This window comes from Pithys albifrons, chromosome 12 (assembly GCF_047495875.1).
Source record: "Pithys albifrons albifrons isolate INPA30051 chromosome 12, PitAlb_v1, whole genome shotgun sequence".
Lineage (NCBI taxonomy): Eukaryota > Metazoa > Chordata > Aves > Passeriformes > Thamnophilidae > Pithys > Pithys albifrons.
The window spans coordinates 12,102,252-12,126,312 of NC_092469.1; positions in this window are offsets into that span (position 1 = coordinate 12,102,252).

The window sequence follows — 24,061 nt, forward strand, 5'->3', positions numbered from 1 at the left end:
CAGTAGTCCCAGTAGTTCTTCTGTGAGCACAGCCTAAGCTCAAAGAACTCAACAGCAGCAGTTTTGAGGAGAGAATCATGAAGAGAGAAAAAAGGAAAATTATTGGTCTGTTAACTGTAAAAACAGATGATTCTTTTTTGATCTATGTTGTTAGAAGCCCATAGGAGATGCTGAATACAGAAATAAGACTCTCAGTCAGGATATTTGGATACACAAAATACGTATCCAAATAGCTGTCTTAACCTGGACAACATATTTCTCTAAATAACTGTTATTTTCTCTCATTATATAACAAATGTGGTTCCTTGTCTTCCTACATGCAAAGACCCAAAACTGTAAGCAAAGGGAGTCTCCACAGAGGAGTTTCACACAAAGGATGCCATATCCCAGCTGTGTTGACAGTGAAGAGAGGAAAGTAGCTCAAGAAGCAGAACAAGTATTAAAGCTTAAGCTCAGGTGCTCTGAGTGGTCTCTGGAAGACCTTCCCTCTTTGCCAATTAGGGAGGCTGGATTTTGCAAGTTCCCTGCAACCATCTCTGTGGACTTCTAAGCAGCAAGCACCTATAATAATCTGGCTATGGCTGTGAGTGCTGAAGACCTACAAATGCAGCCAAAGGAAATAATGGTCTCCTGGATCTGACCTAAAGCCAGTTGAATCAAGTTTTGGACCAGCTTTAGGAATTTTTGTTATAAGATGTAAGAAACTGGACCTTCCTCTTGTGCTATGCACCATGCAAACATACCCTGAGGGAGAGCCAGCACTGCAAGGAGCCAGCAGGCTGAGGAGGGGTGGAGAGGGAGCTGTGGTCACAGCATATTGGTTGCAGAGCCATGAACAGGAGACACTATTTATTGAAAAAACAATTAAACATTCGAATTCAGTGCCTCTGATAATTTTGCTGTTACCAATGTGCTGCTTCTACCTCCAGCCTACTTTATTCTGTTCATTGTTCAGAACAGACCACCACTGAAGTTGTCATTTTAAAATATTCTCCACTGTGATTAAACAGCTGCTGCAGTCAAGTACTTCTATCTTCTATAGAAGTTTGTAAATCAGAGTATTTAAAAAGATGTGAAAAGCAAATAACCTGGTATATAATAGTTATTTGATTTCTTACATATGTGTAGAAAAAATAAGCATATTAGATCTCTAGCCTTTAATTAAAAAATAGTTGGGGAAAGGGAGTAATGTCTTAATAAGTAACATCTGACCAAAAAGTATTTAGTAAATCATACCCTAAGTGTGGCCAAAACCTGTAAGATTTACTGCAAGTAAATCATTATTGCTATCTGAGTCTGAATAGCTTCCATCTGATTTCTCTATGGAAATACACTCCATGGAACCAGAGTCTTGAACTTCAAAGGGCATGCAGGATGCTACTAATTTCTGTATCTGACAGTGTGATGCAATGTTTGGATTTGCATCTCTGCACTTCAAAGGGTGGCACTCCTAGATAAGGTCTCCGTTTACTTTGACATGGATTCACAGAGGTGAACAAGAAAGCAGCACCCAAAACAGACTAACGCCCCTCCTCTGCCTCTGAAAAAAACAGGGGGGAAAAAACCCCCACACGACAGAAAAACCCTGCTCTGTTTGCTTCTCTCTGAATTCAGTAATGCCCTGGAGACCAAGGATTACAGAGGAAGAGTACAAGTCATGGTTGTGGTACTTCAAGTAATCTCCAGTGTCCAAAACACAGTGTCAACATATGGTAGTCAAATGCAGATTTGGAACGTCTTTGAAGTAATATTGAATCTGACTAAGGGGCAAAATGCAGACCTAGCTGCCTTTTTCTCTTTATTATTTCATACTGAGCTTGCCAAAATTTCAAGTAGGGCATCTAGATGTTAGTGCACCTTTATTCTGTGAATTACACAGAATTTCATCTAAAAAGTATCACCAGGATAAATTCTGATAGTTCCCTTTACTTTTTGCCAAACTAGTAAAGCCAGGATCCCAAAGGATAATGACATAAAAGCTTTTGCCCTAATGACCCTATAATGACACTTAAAAATTCACACTGTGTATATATACAATGTCTCTCATATTGTAGACCTAAAGAAAACTTTAAATCCTGGGATATGTTCACAACTGCAATACAAATCTTACTCATTCCATCAAAATACATAAACAAATCTGCAACTATAGCTCCTAGATTTGTTCTCACTTCCCTTCTTTAAAACATCAAAGTATTTTTCAATACCAACAGGTGCTGACCAGGAGCATATATATAACTGTTACAATTATTTACTTATAATTAATTTAGCACTCATCATGTCCAGCAAAAACATTTGGGAGGAAAAAAAATCTCAGAAATCTGAGAGAACAGGGCTGTTGGGGACAAAAGTGCAAAAACCATTAAGCTGAAAATCCAGAAGGAAATAGCTGACATTTTGAAGACCTGTGTAACTTCAGGTTCAAACAACTGCACCTGAAGTTACATTTTGTAAGATACCACTGTGACTAAGGTTTATAATTGTAATTACCAAGTATCCCACACCCTAGGTATATACTGTCCTTATCATTTAGTTTGCATAGTATGCCACTACATGAAAAGGATTGTCTTTGTATTTAATCATCTTTGATTTTTTTCTTTTTTAGAAAAAAAAAGAAAAAATATCAAAGCTAACAGGACTCAGAAGATTTGTGTGATAAACATCATATGCAGATTTTTATTTCTGAATTCAGCTGGAGATCAATGAAGTATTTTGAAGTTTGATTAAGGCAGTTAAACCTCTCAAAAGTTCCTGTTTCAACATTAAAAATAAGTTGTGTGATACTGTTGTATTAATTTTTTTTAAAAGGAATAGCAAGAGTCATTTGCTCAATTAAAAAAACAAAAATCAACTACTGTTCAAAGAAAGAATTCAAAATTAGAATGCTACTTCTTACTCATTGTGATTAGTTATGATTTGCTCATTGCATTATTTAGGCATATTCCTGGATCCCTTGGTCCCTCCTTAGGCTAAAAAGGTCAGCAGGAGTTTTGACTACATCCTTTAGGATTTGGCCCATATTGAATTAGAAACCTATATAATTCCAAACATTTTCTCTATTATATAGAATTCTTGCATACTTAAGCAACTTCATATTTAGAATGAATCTCAAAGCTTAAATGCAACTCACATCTGGATCGTAGATTGCACTTTATATTATACAATCTGCAGTTACTGGAAATGTTTGTATCCTTTACTGAGAAAGAATGATTCATTTCATAGAAATTTTCATCTGCTATTAATCTTCCAGGATATAGTTAGTGTTCTGATATTTTCAGATATTGTTTTATGGAGGGATTTAAAGTAGCTCTCCCTTGGCAGCCTGCAAGATTACTCAGTGATTATAAGCAACTCAATACTGTATGACAGCATTTCCATGCAAGGGACTTACAATCATGTTTCATTAATTCGGCTTGAATGAAGCCTCATTTCAGGCCTTGAGGAGCTTAAGATTTATGTGAAATTAATAACATAACAGATGTCTTCACAATTTGGTTCCTCTGAAAAAAACTGATTACTTTGAAAACTTCAATGCTTTAAAATGCAGACTGAGGGAGTTTTTACTCTAGGGTAAAGAGTTATTCGTTTATATCAACCGAATCTCAGAACTAAGTGGAATTTAAATGTCAGATTTATATTAAATAGGCATATTCACCATTATTACATGTAATAAACAAAAGCCTATTACTTTCATTAATAAGCAGTGTTGGACATTTAAACTAAAGCTAACAGAGATAAAGTCAGCACCTTTGCTAAGCAGTAGGAGTGAGGCACAAGGGAGGTAAAAGAGGAATATCCAGGAAGCTCTGGGTTTTTTTATCTTTGTTTCTGATAATTTAATCATCTTTTCCTCATAGGAAAACAAAATGCATCTGTGCTCACACAAAACTCCCCACTTTATAAGAGTTGAAGTTGTCTCTTGTGGATCCATATGCCTAAGGCCAAATGCCTTCTTTCTTTCACAGGACACTTTAAACACTGGCTTCTCTTCTCTTTTTTTTTTTTTTCATTTTTTCAAAAATTCAATTCTTTTATCTAGGCTTCAGCCACACTAGGTGCCTTGCAAGCTGAATTTTAACGCATGCATGAGCAAGGGGTTTATCTTTAAGGAAACTGTCTATGCGATTACTTCTCCAAGTCCAAAAAAAAAAAAATTGAAATAAAATTATCTCTTAGCTTTGCTTTTTGATCCGATATGCTGAAGGGCACAGGGAACAATGCATTTTTGATTCACGCACTCAAGTACAGCTGATAGGATAGTCACTGTGATGGTTCGATATGCAAATGTGTTACATTAAGGATTGAAAAATTGACACAGTGCAGGATATTACAGCTAAGACACTATCAGCAAAATCATAACAATTAGCTGTTTGATTGCTGCAGACACGGTTCATGCACCAGCCTCACATCTATAATGAGGTATCCCCCATGCCTTTCTTGTCTAGCCCCACCCTCAGCACCATGTCCACATTGATACAATGCTTCGCCAAGAGGTAAGGGCTCCGAGATAAAGACAAAATATCAAAAGCATTAGTATAAATTACAATTGTACATTATTAGCTATTTAATTACATGAGATATCAGAGTGGAGCTTGCTGATTTCATGCTTATGTTAAAAGTTACCATGGTAGTATTTCTCTCTTGCGAGACAGCATCAGAAATTATTGCTAGCACATGCTAAAACAGACAAAGCAATGTATTCTCGCCACATTCTCTCCCTGTCTCTCTCTAAGTTTAATACCAAGGAATTCCTTAGGCATCTAAAAAAAAAAAAAAAAAGCACATGTCTGGCATGGGGCTGTGAACCAGATCTGAATTTGGAGATAAAGTCGGCATCCTAGGCCTAAGGCAGGCGGCTGCTGCGCTGACTGCGGAGGTGACTTGTTCTGCTCTCCATGAGGGACACCCGGTTTCCCGAGCACCAGCACCCCCCTCCTCACCCACACCCCCCCGAGGGATGGCATTAGCTGTGCCTCCAAAAACAGCTGCTTATCAGCTCCTCTGGAGGGAGGAAGAAGCAGTGGGTGGCAGAAGGTTGTTACAAGAAGGGGGGAATGGAGCAGGGAAGGGGGTGGGGGAAGGAAAAGAACCAAAAAAAGGAGACATTAATAAGGATGAAGGAAAAGGAGGGGAACTGCACTCTACCCAAACATGCACACAGACAAAGACCTGATCAAGCAGCACACTTATTCACATGCCACTGATTTCTCCTTATTTACAAACATTCAAGATAATGCCTAAACACACCCATGAGTGCAACAGAAAGAGAAAGAAATCAAGATTGAGAGATATTTTTGGTGTCTTGTCTCTTTTTAAAGAAGGCAAATCAGCATCATAAAATAAACATCTAAAAAATTCCTCCATTATGAGATGTAAAAAATGCTAGAGTTACACATGGAGGTTTTCCTCCAAATTCCCCAGCTGGCACCATCCCCAGTGCCTGTGTGCCACAGCTATGCAAAGCCATCTTCAAAGGTACCGGGATCCCCCTAATCAGGCAACAGGGAACCATGTTGGCATGACTGGATCAGAAAGGCTTGAATTTAATGTAAGGCTTTCACTTCTCTTTGGTCTTCTGCTTGAGGTCTCTATGGACTGTCTGGTTAACAAGGACAGGTGCTGACAGATGTTGTCATGCACCGTGGCAGAACCCTTTCTGCTGAGAGAAGATAGACTTAAAGCCAAATGAGCTATATAAATTAAATTGATTAATGAATAACAAAGAGCTAGGATGGCAAAGGCTCTCTTTAGCCTTGTGCCAATGAAGTGTTCTCACCCATGACATACAAGCCCTTTTCTGGCAGAAGTACACTGAAGCACACCAAAAACCTCAATCAGAAAGGGATCACTCACCGCTAAGCTGTAGACAAATGGACCTGAATATCCAGGTCTCATTTTACCTCATCTGTTTGTCAAAGGTTCATACAGCATTAGGTTGGAAGGAACAAGTAACATAAAATTTATCCCTTATAATGTTTGACATAGGAATGGTATGACCTCAGGTGGCACCTTTATCAGTGGCAAGGAAGAATTGAAGGGCTTGAAGCTGTTGCTGGGATCAGGCCCCAGTGAAATTTGGATGATCTTTACTTAAATATCTTACCCTTACAGTGTGACTCTAACAAGTAAAAGTACAGAACATTCTCAAAAAAATCCTGGATAAGGATGGGTAACCTGTAAAGATACAAGTAAGCCTGAATATAGCACCTTCCCTTTTTTATCCGGCTATAAAGTAGGAAAAAACACCCATGCACTTTTCAATTTCACATGCAGATTCCTCTTAATATACGTCTTTATCAACCTTCTCTAAATGAAAACATCATTTATCACAATAGAACAATAAAACTAGTGTTTTTGAGAAGCTGGCTTTCAATGGAAAACAGAGTGGCAGAATATGTGGGAATTGGGGTAATTTAGGAGGAAGCCAAAGTTTTCTGGAAGTGGCAAAAGCCTCTAATGTGGGGAATTTAAAAATAAACTGTAAACCCCTTTGCTGCCCACCTCCTGCAATACAATCTCCATGCTAATGTGAGAGCGACCCAGAAACTGTTATTCTTACACCAGGAAAGTTCAGAGGTCTCAAGTTTTCCCTCTCTGTTTGATGCTGGGCCAGGAAAAGTTGAAATATTGAAAAGTTGAATGAACAGATAATCTTTGACTCCGTGTTCAAACACACTTGCTATGAGAATTGCTATGAGAAATGCATTTGAACAATAGCATATTTTCTTCTAATCTTTTTTGCCCAAACAAAAATTTCAGCACTAAAATCTTGCTAGTGTAAAAGAAATGGAATACTAAAGGCCTTTTTTCTCCAAACCCCTCATCAGTATAAACACCTTCCCCCCAGGGTTTAGGGTTTGCTGAATCAGCATTTTGACCAGCTGGAATGTTCCCCTTGTGTTACAAGCATCTGCTCTCACTTGTGTGGAGATGGCTATTGAGATATGGAAGATGACTGCCTGCACTGACATTCTCAGGAGAATAAGCTCTTGGACTTGGCCAGTTATACAGAAACACTCGCTTATGAAAGGGAAGTCCTCAAAGAGTAACAGTAAAAGTGGGTATCAGCATTTAGACGGACCTTGTGGTATATCTGTGCTTCTCATCCAAGCTGCTTCTTGTGACAGCAGTGGCCAGGCCCATTGCCCTGACACCTGTGCCCCTGGTACTTTCCCCTTCCAGCTATAAGTCTCTGCTGGACACTGCACTGAGGTACTCATTGCCCTAATTTAGTTCTGGTGAGGTATTCAGCCTGTCTCATGACACTCATGAGTGGGTTTACAGCTTGGTGTTACTCAAAATCTTCAAAGTTCCAGAGTTAGAAAGCATGGTTAAACTGCATTTGTCAGCCCTGTGACACAGGGTCCTGTTCCTGAATCCAAACTGGGACACATGATCTCCTCCCTCCTTACTTGCTGGAGTCCCCAGATAATACTACTAGATGCCAACTTGTCTATTTAAAAGGAAAAATATTCACAGCTATATTAGTGGTGTAGGTAAATAGATAAGAGCTCATTTAGATCAATATTATCTGGGGAACAACATCCTTCAGCTGCAAAAACTTTTATTAAAAAAAAAAATCCAGCAAACAATCACTCCAGCCCACTGTAAACGGAGCCAAATGATTTCTTCATATGATGCCTGTTATATTCACTTTAAGAGGAAAAGTAAATGAAGACTATAATAGGAAAAACAAAAACAGACAGATCTAACTGTACAATAAATACAGAATGTGCCCTATTTAATCTGCTTACAGTAAAATCCACTGAGCAAAATTATAATTTGATATGGCTCAGCTTAGCCAATAGAAACTCATAAAATGTCTTAACATCATAATACATTGTACAAAAGAATCACTAAGTACCATAAAACATATGGGAATATGGGTCTGTATTCATCCATTAGTCTTTGCCAGTGTAGCATATTAAAATGGTTTCTATTTAAGTGCAGAGATCCCTGAAGTATACTACAGTCTTAATTAAAATGTCAATAAAATGCAAAAGTGCATTGAGGACCTTATCTGTTTTTTTAAATTTTTTTTTGTTAACTCTTTCAGAGAGTTATTTCTTAATAGCCTCATTACACTACTGAGGTTTGGAGCAATTAAAAATAAACATAACTAAGCCATTTTTAATAATTAGCTGCAATCTGAGCATGATCTCAGATCCTTTCTCTCTAGCACAATTCCCTGCAGGAGTAGCTGGCAGGTTAAGTCAAGACTGGAAAAGTAGGTTCTTATCAGAGGCCAGAAAATAGCGCATTGGGTATTATCATTCCAATATTTGATTTTCTCCCAGGAGCTTTTAAAAAAAGGGAGCAAGTTTGTTTTATGCCTCTTTTTCTGAGATCAGAGACCTTAGCCAGGTAAGAAAGTGTTTTCAGTGACACTTAAAGGGGACAGCTTTTATTATGCATGGGGAACACTGGCCAGTGAATTTCAAATTGCCTTAGAGAAATTCCTTTTCACAAAACAAAATACAGCACAATGTTTTTCCGAAACTTGAAATAAAACTCAGCTGTACAGAGAAGAGATAATCCCATCTTTGCCTTTTGTGATATTGGAAAGATGACGATAGAATAAGTAAGCAAGATTTTCTCTTTCCTTCTCTTCCATTCTCCCAACTTCTACCAGAAGAAATATTTTTGAAGATAAATTCATTTGCCCCACTACAATATTTCCCTAAAATCTGCATTCCCTTGAGGAAAGAAATACTATTTTGGCCTATTTCTAGTAAGATCAAAATCTTGCCAAAAAAACATGATACTGGGAGCAAACCTGGAGTGCTGGCAGCAGTGCTGGAGGTGCTGCTGTGGGGCCCTGGGTATCTGATTTGGAGCAGAAGGGCTTTCCTGAGAGGTGAGATTGGGCCAAGGCTGATTCTTCTTTGACACAGTGTGGGGAGCACTCTGGAATCAGTGGCAGTGTCTGATCCAGGCTAAAACCCCTGAAGGATCAGAGCCTCTGTTCTCCAGTGTTGCAGGACATACAGGCAGTATATTGACCTTACTTGTTAGATGGGATTGACAATGATCTTCCTGGCACCAGGATAAGACAGAAAAAAACCACAGCCCTCTTTTGGAAATCTGCACTTTAATGGCCAGATACATAATGTGCCTTTATTTTTTGTATGCTGGAGAAGCAGAGAAGGGAAAAAACTAGAAGTAAATTAGGGAAGAAAAGTTTACCAGTTCAACACACCTTCAGATTGTGGCAGGATCTGTTTCTCTTTCTACTTCATCCCCCTCTGCATCCACTTTATGTTAAGTGACAAGCAGTTGGCAGGTTTTGCAGATATATTGACAATAATAGACATGCGATACAGCTGTGAAGATTTGTCTTACCAGGGTTTCAGCTGGTTTCTACTAACTAACAGCCAACAGCCAGATTTTGGGGGTTATGACCTCTAGTTATTTGAAAGAAACTTGGGGGAGGAGGCAGGCAACACATTTTATGCACTAGGCTGCTGCTCCTAGAATATTTTTAGGACTTACTCACATCAAGTTGGCCTCATTTCATGATTCTCTAAAAAAAAAAAAAAAAAAGAGAGAGAAATTGGAAAGGACATATCTTGAGAACAGAACTGGGAAATTTAAACAGTCGTGGGGCCCTGTCTTGTACAATGCTGAGCAAGTGCTTCCTGCAGAGTGCCAAATATTCTGAAGTTGAAGGTCTTTCACCCAATCTATTGTATTTCCTTTCCTTTGGTGAGAAAAGCCCTGAATGCCAGAAGGTGTAGGTGATTTGGGCACCAGAAAATGAAAGGAAAATTTAGATATCTGAATTGACTGATGTCACAGGAAAGCCCTCCTGGATGCCAACTCCTGAAGATGGGAGTTTAAAGGCCCTGTTGGTGGGTGCTTTGGAAAGGAGAATTGGCAGCTTGTAGATCTGGCCTCAGTGTTATGTGCCTTGAATAAAAACACACCCCTATATTCAATAGAAAGAGCTTCCCTGGGACCCTCTGGTTTTCAGAAGACAAGGGAGGAACTAAAAATTGACAAATGCAAAAAGGAGGAATCTCCATGTTGTTCTCTAAACTAGCCAGCTCCTTTTTCCTTGTTAATGCCAAGAATTTTATTGTTACTGCAGGACACATTACAAGAATTAAAAATTTTCTATTGAATTAGACTTAAGGAGACTGCTCTAAAGTAACATATTTATATGATTGGTTTCTAATGTTGTAGCTAATTATAAAAATAACTTGCCTGCAGCTATCATACACATCTATATTTAAATAAGTCTGCTTTTGCTTATCAAGAAGTGGGTTAGCAAAGGCAAAATTGCTGTTATTTAATGTTTATTAATGAACCAATAAACTAAAACACACATCTGTTCTTGCATTTTTACTATAAATGCATTGTAGTCAAAAACATTACAGCTGGTATGTACAAAACATTATTCAGGAATGGCTTATGTGTAGTAAGTTTATATCCTATTCACATCTGAATTAATGTTCATCTATATGCACAAAAAGTCAGGGTTTCTATAAGAACATTTACAAAAAGATTTTTCAAGTATTTTTGATTGTTTTGACAATCTCAACCTTTTCAAAGACAAGAGTTTACACTGCATTACTGAATGGCTCAGTATCTTCACAAGCCCAAAACAGTAATAAAAGATCCAGCTGTGATGTGGACAGAGAGGAAATAGGAAATGGGTGTACCAGTAATAAAATAGAGAAGAGTGTCAGTTCTCAGGAACAGAATCCTGCAAGATACTGAATGAAGATACTGGGAATATTATCGGGATTTGTTGCCATCCTGTGAAGACAGAGAGTGCTCAGCTGCTTTAAGAATGAAATCAAGTGACTGGCAACTGCTCAGCGAGTGGTGAAGGTGGGAATTGCACTTCATTTCTTGTGCCTTACTTGCAGCCCTTCGGTGTTAAAATTCTGATCTGCTGGGTTGGGTTTTTTTTAAGGTGAATCACAAAGGTAACAGAAAAGAGGAAAAAAAAACCACCCACAAAAGAGAGGTGGATAAGAAGTTCCCTGAGGAATAGAAGCAAGCCCCAGTTAGTGATGTTATTACTGCAAAAGAAAGAGATACCATAAAAGTATTTGCTTCTCCCCGTCCTAGAGGAAAGACTATGCTGTCCACAGAGCAGCCACAGACCAGTCGGTGGGGCCTCTTGGGTACATTCACTATCAAAGATCCAAAGTCTTTCCTTTACTCAGGAAAATTTTCCAGCCATGAGAACATGAAAACAGAACATTTTCCAATTTATATGTAAAACTGTTGACATACTTTTAAATAATCTCTCTCATAGTAACCTGTACAGGTCAGCAGGGAGGTTCTCCAGTTTTGTAAGTGTCATTTGAAATAAATATTTGTATTTGAATTCTATTGTGTCACCATATATCCTTAAGCATATTGGCAAATTTCAAAATATTTACATATATTTGAGACATCACTAAATGTGTTTGGGGTGGTGGGTGGGGAAGGCACATCTGCAATGCATTTTCTGAAGTATGAATGCTTACATTTTTGTTGTTGAGAAAAAAAAAGATTGTTTCAACAGATATAGGCATCTGCTCCATCCTCAGACATTGCTAAAGTATAACGATTGTGCAGCTCCTGGGATGTGCAAGAGTGATTTGTTCTGTACTTTATGAAAAACGCAGTTCTTCGTTGATTTTTTTTTTTGTAACTACAGACTAAGCAGCACAAAGCAGGCCATTAAGAAAATATTTCAAATACATTTTTCGTGTGAGAAGGATCCTCCTGATATCTTTACAAGAAGCCAGAGTAGGCTTTCAGAATTTGGAAGGTAAAAAAAAATTAACCAAACACACAGGTCTTAGAACAAATTTAGCCTTATTTTGTGATATTTTTTTATGTCCAGAGGAAAACAAATGAAGAAAAATGTGATCAAAAAAGGACTAGAGGGATATGGAACTATCACAGAGAAGACATGAACATGGAGATATTTGATTCCCTTTTTATAATATTCATAAGATACTTAACAAGTCAAAGCTCACTGGACATTTGTAAGGATGGAGCCAAGCACTGGTGCACCTATTACTGTTCCCTCGCATGCACAGACTGGAATAAACAAGCACAGATACACAGATAAAATACAGAGCTGTATCCATCCTGATCCATCCCTGCTGAGATACCCTTATTACCAATTGTTTGCATCTTCGTGCATTTTGCTAAAGTTTTACAAACACCTGATCCTGCAGCCACCATTTACACTGCACATTTTCTTCAATTTCATCCTTCCTGATAGGAACAACTACTCAGGGAGTGTATGACTCAGAAGACAGAAGGTCACAGGCTCTGGCTGCACATGGGACATTCAGTGCCTACACTGAACACACTGTGGGATCTCTATGATACAACTGTCAAATTTACCTGATGCTGTGTACTCTAGGAATAAAACCTGATCTTATTTAAACCTCTTCAATAAGGAGCATATATTTCTTTGCCAAGTAATTTTAGCTATAAAAATTAAGAACAATCTGATCACCTACATAATATTTCATGTTCAAATATGAAAGAGAGGACATGGATCGTTAGTCATTTATCACTCTGGATTCTCCTTAGCCTTAAAAATACAGCATCAATTAAATACAAGAAATTGTGATTCACTGAAAGCCAAGCTGACAGCCTCCCACATTTGCTACACCTGCACCATAGGTAAGGTAGACAGGCACAGTTTCTGCTTGCTTCCCCCATATCTGAACACTGGGTAGAAAGAAGGGTCCAAACAGCATGAGGCTGGTACATCTTAATAATTGCTCTTCAGCTAATTCTAAAAATGGCACATTAACAACTATTTTCAGTAATGGCAACAGTATATTTTAATGTGACTGTTTCAGCTTTCTAATTAAGTGGACAGATTAGTGATAGAGAAATAGTCATTCTTTCAGAGAGCTAATTAAGAATTTTCCTCATCTGGGACATGCACGTACCTCCAGCTAGAAATTCAACCAAGAAATGCAGCCACAGGTGGGCCAGCTCACCCAGGGAAAAGCCGCAGCCACAGCCAGGTACATTTGCTGTCACTTGCCTTACACTTACTCAGCAGAAATGGCAGCCCTTCACATTCCTCTCCACTCTGACAGAGTCCTTCTGAATTTCTATTTCCAGCTACACAGCTGGCAAAGAAGTCTTTGACTGACAGGAGATATTTCTCTTCCACACAACTGAAGAATATCTCCTGTAATGGTTGCACGGATTGGTGAAAAATACTCTTTCAGCACTTGATCAAATATGATTACCTACTCCAGCATTTTCAAGCAACTGATTTTATTTTCATGTTGCTTGTAGGTCTTGTAATGCATGTCGTTAGTATACAAACTAATGACTGTATAGTGAACATATGAGCAAGCTGTCCCTAAATGACCTTGATTTTCAGCCACATAATTTTTGTTGCAGGTCAGCATGCATTAATTTGGGATGCTCCATTGACCATTACATATTGCCCCTGAATTATTTATTTATTGCACTTGACTGCTGCCTCTTCTCTCTCAGACTTTGAGGGAAGAAGCAGCATGTGAGAAGGGTTGGGTGGCTCAGCACACACAGTTAGATGACAGACCATGGTTAGAAATTCAGTGTACAGCTAATTTGCCACGCCACTTCACTTCTTGAGGCCTCACTTTCCCATTTTTGCCTGATATAGCTTTGGAGATTATAAATTCTTAAAGGCTAGAACTGTCCTTCAGTTTGTACTCCTGTGGCAACATAAAAAAACTTACCAATACTTGATGTAGTTAGAGAAATTGTTAAGCATTATAGGACATCTTTAAGAATACTCTCTTCATACAATGGGTCACAGGAACACCAGGTTGTACTCCGCTGATGCTCGCCGTTATCAATCCTGTATCGGTCTTCTCAGTCATCTTAAGTACAATGCCTCCATCAAGCACTCACTCTTAATAAGGCAGCCAGCTCCTATCCTGTTCAAATCCAGCTGTCTTTGTACCAAAGCACACCTACAGTGTCATATTTATTTCCAAGAAAAAAACTATTCACCTCCTCTTGGACTCATTAAATATATTTTCTTTTATTTATTTTAAATTTCCAGTTTGCAGGTTGATTTGATGCTACTCAATCCTCTCTAGTCCAATTACTCCTCTACTACCTTCAGTTGGGGAGGATGAATCAGGCTGAAGGATGTAATCTTACATAGAAGTTCAAGAAGTGTTTGGACAGTACTCTCAGGCATGTGGTGTGACTTTTGGGGACTCCTATGCAGAGCTAGGAGTTGGACTCTGGGTTCTTTGCGAGTCCCCTCCATTTCAGCATATTCTGTGATTCTGTGAAAATACAACTGCTACCTTCCTCCTGCCCAACACCAGTTATTCCCACATGAACAACCTGCTTTTCACTACAAATTTCATCTGTAAGTCTTCGGTTTCCAACTGACTCTGGGCCACCCCACAAGCTTTCCCAAGGGTAAGATGATCTGCACACTACAGTTTAGCTGCACGGCTTCATGTGTTCTGATGTGATTTGCTATCTCTGTATGCTGAAGTGAAATGCTGTCTACATCATGCTCCTTAAAGTGAGTCCTAAAAATGACAGCCTGCTTCTCTCCCAGGGCATGGGTGTGCAGTATGAGCCCTGCATGTGTCCTGGCAGCGTATTCCACCTTGTCATCCTCAAGGAAGAGGCTGGCATATAACAGCCATGCAAAGTCTTATGATGGTAGTATTCTGAGGCAAATGAGAAGGCAGTCTCAGGAAACATCAGCAATGCTCAGCTCTTGTGCAATTCATAAGGATGAGGGCTCCTCCTGGCTGCTGCCTGCTCGTGAGCAAACACGCATCGCTTGCACACGCACACTGCACACGTTCAGTGCTCACAGGCAGCAGTGCAGCCCTGAAGAGCAGACGCAAGGGCTGGAAGTCCTCAGCAGAAAGGAATTCAGAGGTCCTTGCAGCAACAACAAACTCTCTGGGGACAGCAGGCTGTTTGCACACCCAGTAGTGATTTGATCCTCTGATGGTCCCAGTTGCCTCGTCTTGGCAACAGAAATAGATTGTTACCTTCTCTATACTGCTCACATAAGGGCTTGGCAAAAGAAATTATTCTCATAAGTTGACACATACAAATCAAAAGGATTATATCCTGGTCTTCCCTGAGCTGCACTAGGTGGGTAGTGGCAGAAGCAGGAGAACACATTCTGAGGGATGACCATTTGATGAGCATCGTTCGAGCTCCTGCACTGGAGCTGCAGGAATCTGATCTATTGACTTTAAAACTCAGATTTTAAAGCCTGAGCTTCTGCTTTAGTGAAATAATAGTGTGGTTGTGGCAATAATGGCAAGAAATACATCAGGATCTTGGGTATCTTATTAATGAGAAACATTAAGCTGAGTAAGTGGTACACTTTGGCTTTTATTGAACCAACACCCACAAATAAATATACTTGTTCCCATGAATAGGGATTCATTCTTCACTTGAATGAGTCTATAATTTAATCCATTGTTACACCCTAACCAGAGCCAATATTTAACATCTTTTCTAATCAAGCTCTAATTTAATATTTTTAAATTTCTTTTGAATTAGTTGAAATACTTTCATTTTTTTCTTTTATGAAGGAAAGTTCTCCTTTTTTGCCTATGATTGAGTTTGATGGTGCTTTGTTAGAGCCCTCTTTAGATATACAGTACACATTTTAATTCTTCTTATCTAAGTTTCCAGGACTTGATCAATAGTAGAGCATATTTTCCTATCCAAGAACTAACCAAATTTATTCAACAGATTATACATTAATTTTACCATTAGAACATAATATGAGCAGATAATCCACAAAAATGTTTCAGATTTTTTGAAAGTGAATTTAATTATAACTAGTAATGTGCATTTGAGAATTATAATTATGAAAAGTCATGTTCTATAAATCTGAAATGACAGATTATATTTCAAAGCCTTATTGCAGAGGAATTAGAGTACCGATTTATTAGTTGTAAATGTCTGATTATTGCAGCTTTGCTAAAAAACACGATCACAGCATATTCTAGCTGGATTTAACATGTTTAATCCTTCCAACAAGAATCATATTTTGAACAGAAAGCAGGACTGTGTTAATTTGTTTATGAGACAGATTTAGACAACTAATCTTTGTCTTATGATCCCTGAACATAATTTATGAAATAATTTAAAAATACTTTACACACTTGCATTTTTCCAGCTGCAAACTACACCTGATTATGACATTTACATCCACCTATAAGCACCACGATTATCACTTGGCTTTAGGAATGGTGCACCCCATTATTTCCCTGCTACTGAGGGACATGCTGTACACATGAAGCCTGAATCACCGCTGCTAAGGATTTATCCAGTCATATGGAGAAAGCTATGGAGAGCAACCACGATGGTGGGCACTTCTTTTCTGCCCCGTCCCCATCAAGAACTACAACTTCCCAAGAAATCCAAAAGTGTTAAACAAACTTATTCAGTCAATGCTGGCCCTGGCTGAATACAAAGCCCTCTGTGTCATTGACCAGACATCATGGGGTGGGTTTCCACTACTGTTACAGTTTCTCATGATGTTCCATCAAAGGAAAGATGATCTATGTTTTATGAAGATAAGCCATGTCTTATTAAGAACACTGACATATCTGTATCTCAAGTAATAAAGCTTCAAATGAAGACACTTATAGATCTAGAATGACTTGCTACTCAACTATTTGACATATATTTGAAAACTCTTCTCACTGGACTTAATTTTTATCTGCACCATTGTAAGAACATGTTTCTTTTCATCATATAGATGAGCAGGCAGGACCAAATGTTTGTCCAAATGCCCATTTTCTGGATTTTTAGGAATTACTATTAATCTCAAAATAAATTTGTTTAGATTTCTTTAAACAAAGACCCTTCTCTAGTGCTTATTTCCTGACCAGTGATGCTATGTTGGTTTGGGCACAATCTCACTCATTTGTGGAGTTCTCTTGGACTGGCTGAGCTGAGCAAAGGTTTATGTTCTCCAGGGCAGAAACTGCTCTCTGAAGGGCACAGTCCTCCCTGGGCTCCCTGAGACTCCCATCACCTATACACAGGCATCCCTGTGGTCTGGGGAGGTGAGAAACAGGTCTTGGGACCATATTTAACTGGATTTACATATTTTATTTCCTTCTCAGGCATTTCCAAATGTTCACTCAAAAACAAAGGCAACATAAGTGTTGTACAAGCCTACAAATAGCCTGAGTTCTCCTTTCTGTAAAGGGAAAACACATTTCTGCTATGATGATACCACGCTCCTAGAGGCTTTAAACATCCCTTGTTGGCATATAGGTATAATCAGAGCAACAAAAAGGAAACAGATTTTATTCAGTAAGAACTGAAAGATCCCATTACAGCCTTGCCATTCAATTGTCTATCAGCCTGCAGTACATGGCAGATATTTCCTGCTACACAGTTTCTAAAAATAGATGAATAAATAAAAAAAAATCCGATGACAGCCTGAACTTCAGAAAACCCTGTCTCACTTTACATCAAGTATAGTCTGGCAGCACTTGGCAATCATTAATTTTGCTCATTTATTACAGGTGCTGCAAACTGAACTGCCAGTGGAGTAAGCTAATAGCAGCCTACAAGCAATCCAGCATGGTTTTTTAAAACAATATTGCAATATTTCACCAGTCAGCCGTTTCCAGTGAAAAGTCAGAAGCAACAGACTACTTGCTCAAGACCAAAACATATGAATATTCCTGGAAGTCTTTTCTACAGCAGCTTTCATAGTTTGTATTGCTTATCTTCAGCGGGGGACGCATTTGTTACAGTACTACAGAAGTGGGCTGCAATGCTTAAACCTTGCCATTAAGTACAACCCTTCCTGACAACAAACAATTCTCCCACCATTTTTATGGATCATTGCAGCTAATGACGAAAGTCCTCTGTTTGCAGAAAAGAATGAAATCTCCACCTCTACAAAGGATAGAGCTTGGAAACTTGACTTCTCTAGCATATTTACCCACCGCGCACACAGGGTGTTTCATTTGTGGTGTCATCATTTGTGCTCCATCCCTGAGAGGGTTAACAAATGTGTTTTCAACAGACCTGTTTGTCACCCTCATGACTGAATGTAAGAGAAGCAGTTTGAGGAAACTTAGGCTGCAACAGTTTGACTGAGCTCAGCAGGACCCCTCAAGGAGCAAGATGCTCACCAGGGAGGATTTGAGACTTCAACTCACACATCTGATGTGGATTTCCTTGAAAAATATTAACTGTACCCTTCACTGAAAGATTAAGATATATAAAAATGAAAGAAATATTTGCTGGTCTTTCACTGATTTCCTTTTCATTTTTCTGTGTATATATTCAGCCAGGGAAGGGGAATAGAAAAACCTTCTCTTAGAGACCAGCATAGATCACTCTTCGCACTCAGTGGAGAACTTTTGCAGGTTCTCCAATCAGAATAAAACTGAGAGCCAGAATTTTTTTCCTTATGAAAAAGGTCTTTTGACATCCTTTAGCAAAGACAAAGGATACACACACACACCCCTCAGCCAGCATAACATAGCAAAATCTACCTGAGAAACCAGGCAAGTATTGTCCCCTGACTTAAAGCTGGCTCAGATGCATCTGTATGAACTACAGTCCTGCATGACTCTGCAGCTACACTCACAGAAACGCACTGAATTCTCTGGAAGTTGCCAGTACAATTCCTTGCTAAATCAACAGGCTTGCTAGCAAATAAAGGAAGAAAGTCTTGCAGATGTACTTTTCTGACAGGTTTGCGGCAAGTGCTCACCTAACTTCACTCAGAATCTGACCTTTTCTCATGCTGAGATTTTAAATAATTGGTACATGGTGAAGTTAGTAAAAATGTAGCAAACTGATTTTAACAAGAATTGTATATGATCCATATATTATATTCAGCATCTCTTGGAGCAAAAGATGGAATGTAAAAGCTGTACAGTTTTTCTCAGTCCATGCAATTCGGTTATTCTCTTCTCTTCAGAGAATCCAAATGTATGCATGGTAGGCTGAATTGCTTCCTGGGGTTGTTTTATTTGCTTGAAGGGACAAACTTGGCCAGGAATATCTTAGGACAGACTCCAAGTGCTCTAATTCTGCTTGTATTATGTTCCATTTGCTCTTTTCTGTGCTTTTGGTATTCATTTCATCTTTCTCCAGCTCCTTTTTCCAGCTCAGCAGTTCCTGTATCCATCCCTTGATATCTTTACACAAGTCAATGACTGAAAGAAGCAGCGTGATACAGTTTCATCCCCTCCCTGAGGGAATGCAAACAACTAAAGCTGGTTTTGTGTGGGGAGAGATAGAGGCTAAGGCAGAAGGGATCTTAGGGGTGCCTCTTCCAACCTTCTCCTTTTGCTAAATAAGCACCAATCTAGTAAAAATTCTGGATGCCTTTTCCTATTCTACCCTTACCAGACACACACACATCCCCACCACCAGGCTAGAGAAATATTTGTTGGCAGCATTTCTACAGCTGTGCTATCCCCACTCTATGAGCACACTGAGTTGGACCATATTTGTTGTATTATGGTTTACTCCAGATAAGACAGTTCTGTGGGACAGCTTGTGCAAGTCACCATAGTCCAACTGAACTTAGTGGCACTCTCCCATTTTATCCCTGGTGGGGTTACAGACACCCAGCATTTCCTGACAAACAGCATGCAACTTTCCCACAGGTCTTAGATTTTGGAGGCTGGTTTAATGGATTGAAAAAAGAACAGACTGCAATTCAAATACACTTGAAGATGCATCTGAGTCTTACGCAGGCTGGCATGGGGAAGACACATCCTTATGAGAAAGCTGGCATGAACTTGCTCAGTTATCATAGACTTTGTTTTCAAGCATTTATGAGAAACCAGCTATGTCCCCTGTGCTTACTATAACTACCAAAGACCAGTGGGGATCACAGAGGGCTGGAGAAACTGATATAAAGAAGAAAAGACATTCTTTTCTAGGAATTGCTTAGGACTAAATATACCATATTACTGGCAATCTAGTATACATGCCAGGGAATGCCACTCTTACCTCCCTTCTCTCCCCAAGGGAGAGCAAAACCAGACTTGTCAGTATGGCTAAATCCAAGCTATGCCTTTAGACATGCTGAGCATCCTAGTTCAAGAGCGGGTTTGATTACGTTCTGCATAATAAATTATCCAAAAGCAACCTTTGAAGACATACAACCCCTAACACTTTAAAATTAAGACTAAATTCAATTTACAAAAATTGTAAAACAGTTTCCCTGAAATTAATCTTAAATGAAGTTTCTTGCTTGGCCTCTCGCTCGCTGCAGATAATCAATCTCGACGCGACTGTGTGAGAAACAGAGGCTAGTGAAAGGAAAGTGAAATTAAAGAGAGGAGCTAGGCCAGCAAGATGAAAAAAGCTATCTAATTATCAGCATTTTATTAGAAACAATTAACTAATATTCAATTAGTTGCTGTTTCCGAAGCAAAGTGACAGTTAGGAAAACAGAAAACAAACCTTGACAAGGTGTTCATTTTCTAATAAATGGGAGATGAGGGGAATCATTTATTGGTGGTTTACCCCTGGTCAGAGCCTTGAGGCAACTCACCCAGCATGAGGCAATGGGACTGGCTGGTTGCCAACATTAACTGTACTTATTACATTCAACCCATGCAGAACACATCCATCTCCTGCTCTGCCTTGACATCCCATTTATTCCGAGATTCATTTGTCATGTCCCCAATCACCAAAATGAATAGAAACTTTCCAGCATGATGGATTGTGGTTCTAATTAGGACTAAAGAAAAGATCCACACACTCAAGTAGAGCTCTTTTACTTCTTCTCCTAATAAAATAGTATTCCTAGCCAACTTTGTGACTAATGTCCTTTCGTGGTGGTTGTCCACTGTAGGTCACCCAGCCAAAAAGAAACAGGAGTCCTTCCAGAACAGATTTTCCCTCCCCTAACAACTACAGAAATTATCATAGAAAAAGTTCCAGACACACTGAAAACTGTGCACACACAGTTTGTCGATGTGCAGTAGATGTCTAGAATACCAAACTTCAGGCAATGTTTGTCCCTTGTTTGCCCCAGAATTTCCTTTAACAAAATGCAGATAAATAGAAACAAAATGTGGAAAAAGCTATAATTTGCCTGGCAACTATTAAAATTGTTGATAAAGAAAACTAATTTTTTTAAGCAAGTTAAATTTGATGTCAGGATTTTAAAATAATGGCACTAAAAGTGACATTATTTCAAACTCTACACTAAGCCTAACATAGAATTTGGTTGTGTTATCTCTCATATCAGCATGCATATCAGAAATACACATATGCCCTGACACAACAGGGACATTTTGAAAAGTACCCTCTGAGGTCTTTTTCATGTTTCTTATATATGGGTACTTTCAATAATTGTGTCTTTAATATGATAAAAATAAAATTCCTTTCTATAGAAAGCATCACATATTTTGCTTGAAAAACTTTTAAAGTTAGGGATAGCATCTTAGCTAGTGGTAAGTGAATAAAAAATGGTAATGCCACAAGCAGAGGACCTTAACAAATAAAGAAATTTGTATGCACAGAAAAATCACCCATTCTAAGCTGCATTAAAAAGTCAGAAGAAAGCAGACTGCAGTCATAAAAGAATTCAGGGACTCACAGATGCACAAAGAATTCTCTATGAAAATAGTCTGATGACTATTTAAAAACCCCACGAAGGGTGTAGGTTCACTTACTCCATGACAGACTGCAAGTATTAAGTACCAATAATCTGCCACAAAACTTCTCATATTTTGAAAGATGAACATCCTGCCGAATTTATTGCCTGTACTACCTTCACACAGCAGAACGTGAAACTTCTATTAGAAACAATGGAAACAATTCATAAGGAGGCTGTTTTAATAGGTACTATTTAAAGTAGAACTATTTTGGAGACCAAAAAGAACAATTTCCTAACTTTCCCAAAATAAAATATTTTGAATTATCCTTAAATTTATCTTAGCTTTCTCTATAAAGTTTAAATAAATAATATATCAAAAGGAATTCCAGTGCAATAAAGCATAAAGAAGGCTTGATGGCAGAGCCCAAATTTATTGTGCAGAACTCTCCATGGAAGCCTTATCCCCTGTATTAGGCCCAGTTTCTCCTGGCCTTGTCCAGAAGTGCAATGCCCAAGCAAACACACCCAGCCCAACAAACACCGAGCAACAGCAACCCCAACACCATCACTACAGGAAGAGTCAGGCAACTGCTGCTTGTGACCACAGCTTTCACTTGATTCAGCACACCAAGGCTCTGGTCCCCTGCCATTTACTGCAACCAAAACATAGATGCCTCTTTGTTCTCTTGAACATTAACCCTTGTCTCGAAGCAAGTATGGCTCACCTGATGTGTTGGACATATTGTCTTTTGGGGGCCATAAAAGCCCCACAGTGCTGGAAGATACACATACACCAAGTGCATAGACATGCAAAAACGCTGCAGAGTTTGCTATGGAAACTCCATTTGGTGGAAAAGGAAACAGGTAATGACATTATTGTTTCATTTTATTTGATAGCAAACTACTTAGTAACTTGGTTGGGTGTTTTTAAAATGCCTACTCTAAAAGCACATGGTTGTATAAGCACACAGCAAAGGAGATTGGTAGGTTTTGCCAAAAGCCCATTAATTTAAATTATATTTTCCATGACATTTGGATTATTTTCCAACCTTCCTTGAGCCTATACTGGTACTAAACTGTTTCCCATTGAAGAACCTCCCCAAATCAGGAATTTATCCTTTCAAACTTTTCTCATTCTTGAACGTGTGACGCATTTATGAGAATAATTCAGTATATAGTGAGCTGCTGAGTCATTACATACAGCCCTGCAGTGCTCCCAGAGACAACAAAGAAGTCAAACTTCAAACAGTTCTCAAATACAAAACACAGTCATAAAATCATTTAAGTTGCAAAAGACCCTTAAGATCTTTGAGTCCAACTGTTAACACAGCACTGCCAAGTCCACCACTAACCCATTGCCCCAAGTGCCACATTATGTGGAAGAATTTTATCCAGATAGAATATGAAAATATCTTCATAGGCCATTGATCTGATTCATCCTATGTCACACTTTCTTCCCTATCAGTGTATCCAGACATGTCGTACACTCACTTACTGCACCAAGATAAAACAAAAAGAAAGCAAGCCCATATGCAGCAGGTCTGCCTGCCCCCCACAACACTCCCCTTCTCCCCCCAAAAAAAGGTCAGATGATTCTGGAAATAACATAAAAATGCCTATCAGTTGCAAAAGGCACTGAGGCCTTGATGGCTCCTGCACCGGCTCTAATAAGTTTCCAAAGATGTATCCTTCAGTATATTCTGAGAATAACACTGCTGCATAATTTAAATGAGGACTATAAATTGTCATTTAAATTGCATGAGAATCTGAGATAAGGTTGGCAGAAGATCCAGAAAGAGCCCTTGAGTGTCAGATTAACACAGCAGGCAAGAGACAAAACCAGGCATTTTCTTTTCTTTTTGACTATAAATCTTCCAGAGAGAAACTCAAAGCTTCTCTAATTCCTGACCTTTCATTTCAAGGAAGAACATGCAATCTGCAATCTTCTGCTATAATTGATCAGTGTTTAAAATGAACAAACTGCAGATTAATAGAAAATACTCAGGCCAAAAAAGCTGGATCTTGAAGAGCACCCTTTGAAGCAGATCCTTCGCTTCCACAAAAACGGATAATTTAATCTTTGTCATTGGCCTGTCTCTGTCAAAGAGAACAATGGATAGTCTATTCGCAATTGATGACTATATAGAAATTAATATTAGTAAAAGGTGTCCATTTAGTGTCTCACCTTCTGTGCTAAAGGTGACATCCATGATGGATGCATTCCAAGACAATGGATTTATCTTTAAAATGGAGTAATTACACAGTGGATGCATGGGTGACATAATGACATTGTGGTTTTATATTAATAAAAGAAAGAAATATTCCTTCTGAAGAAGGAAAAAAATATTACTAACATGGTCATTTATGAGATTTTGGCAGCTACTTTGTAACTGCAAAAAGCACTGCTGAATTGTTCCGTTATAAATTAGAGTCCTACACAGTTTAAGCAGCTCATGTGGCAAACCCTAGTTAACAAAATTTAAGATGCTCATGAGA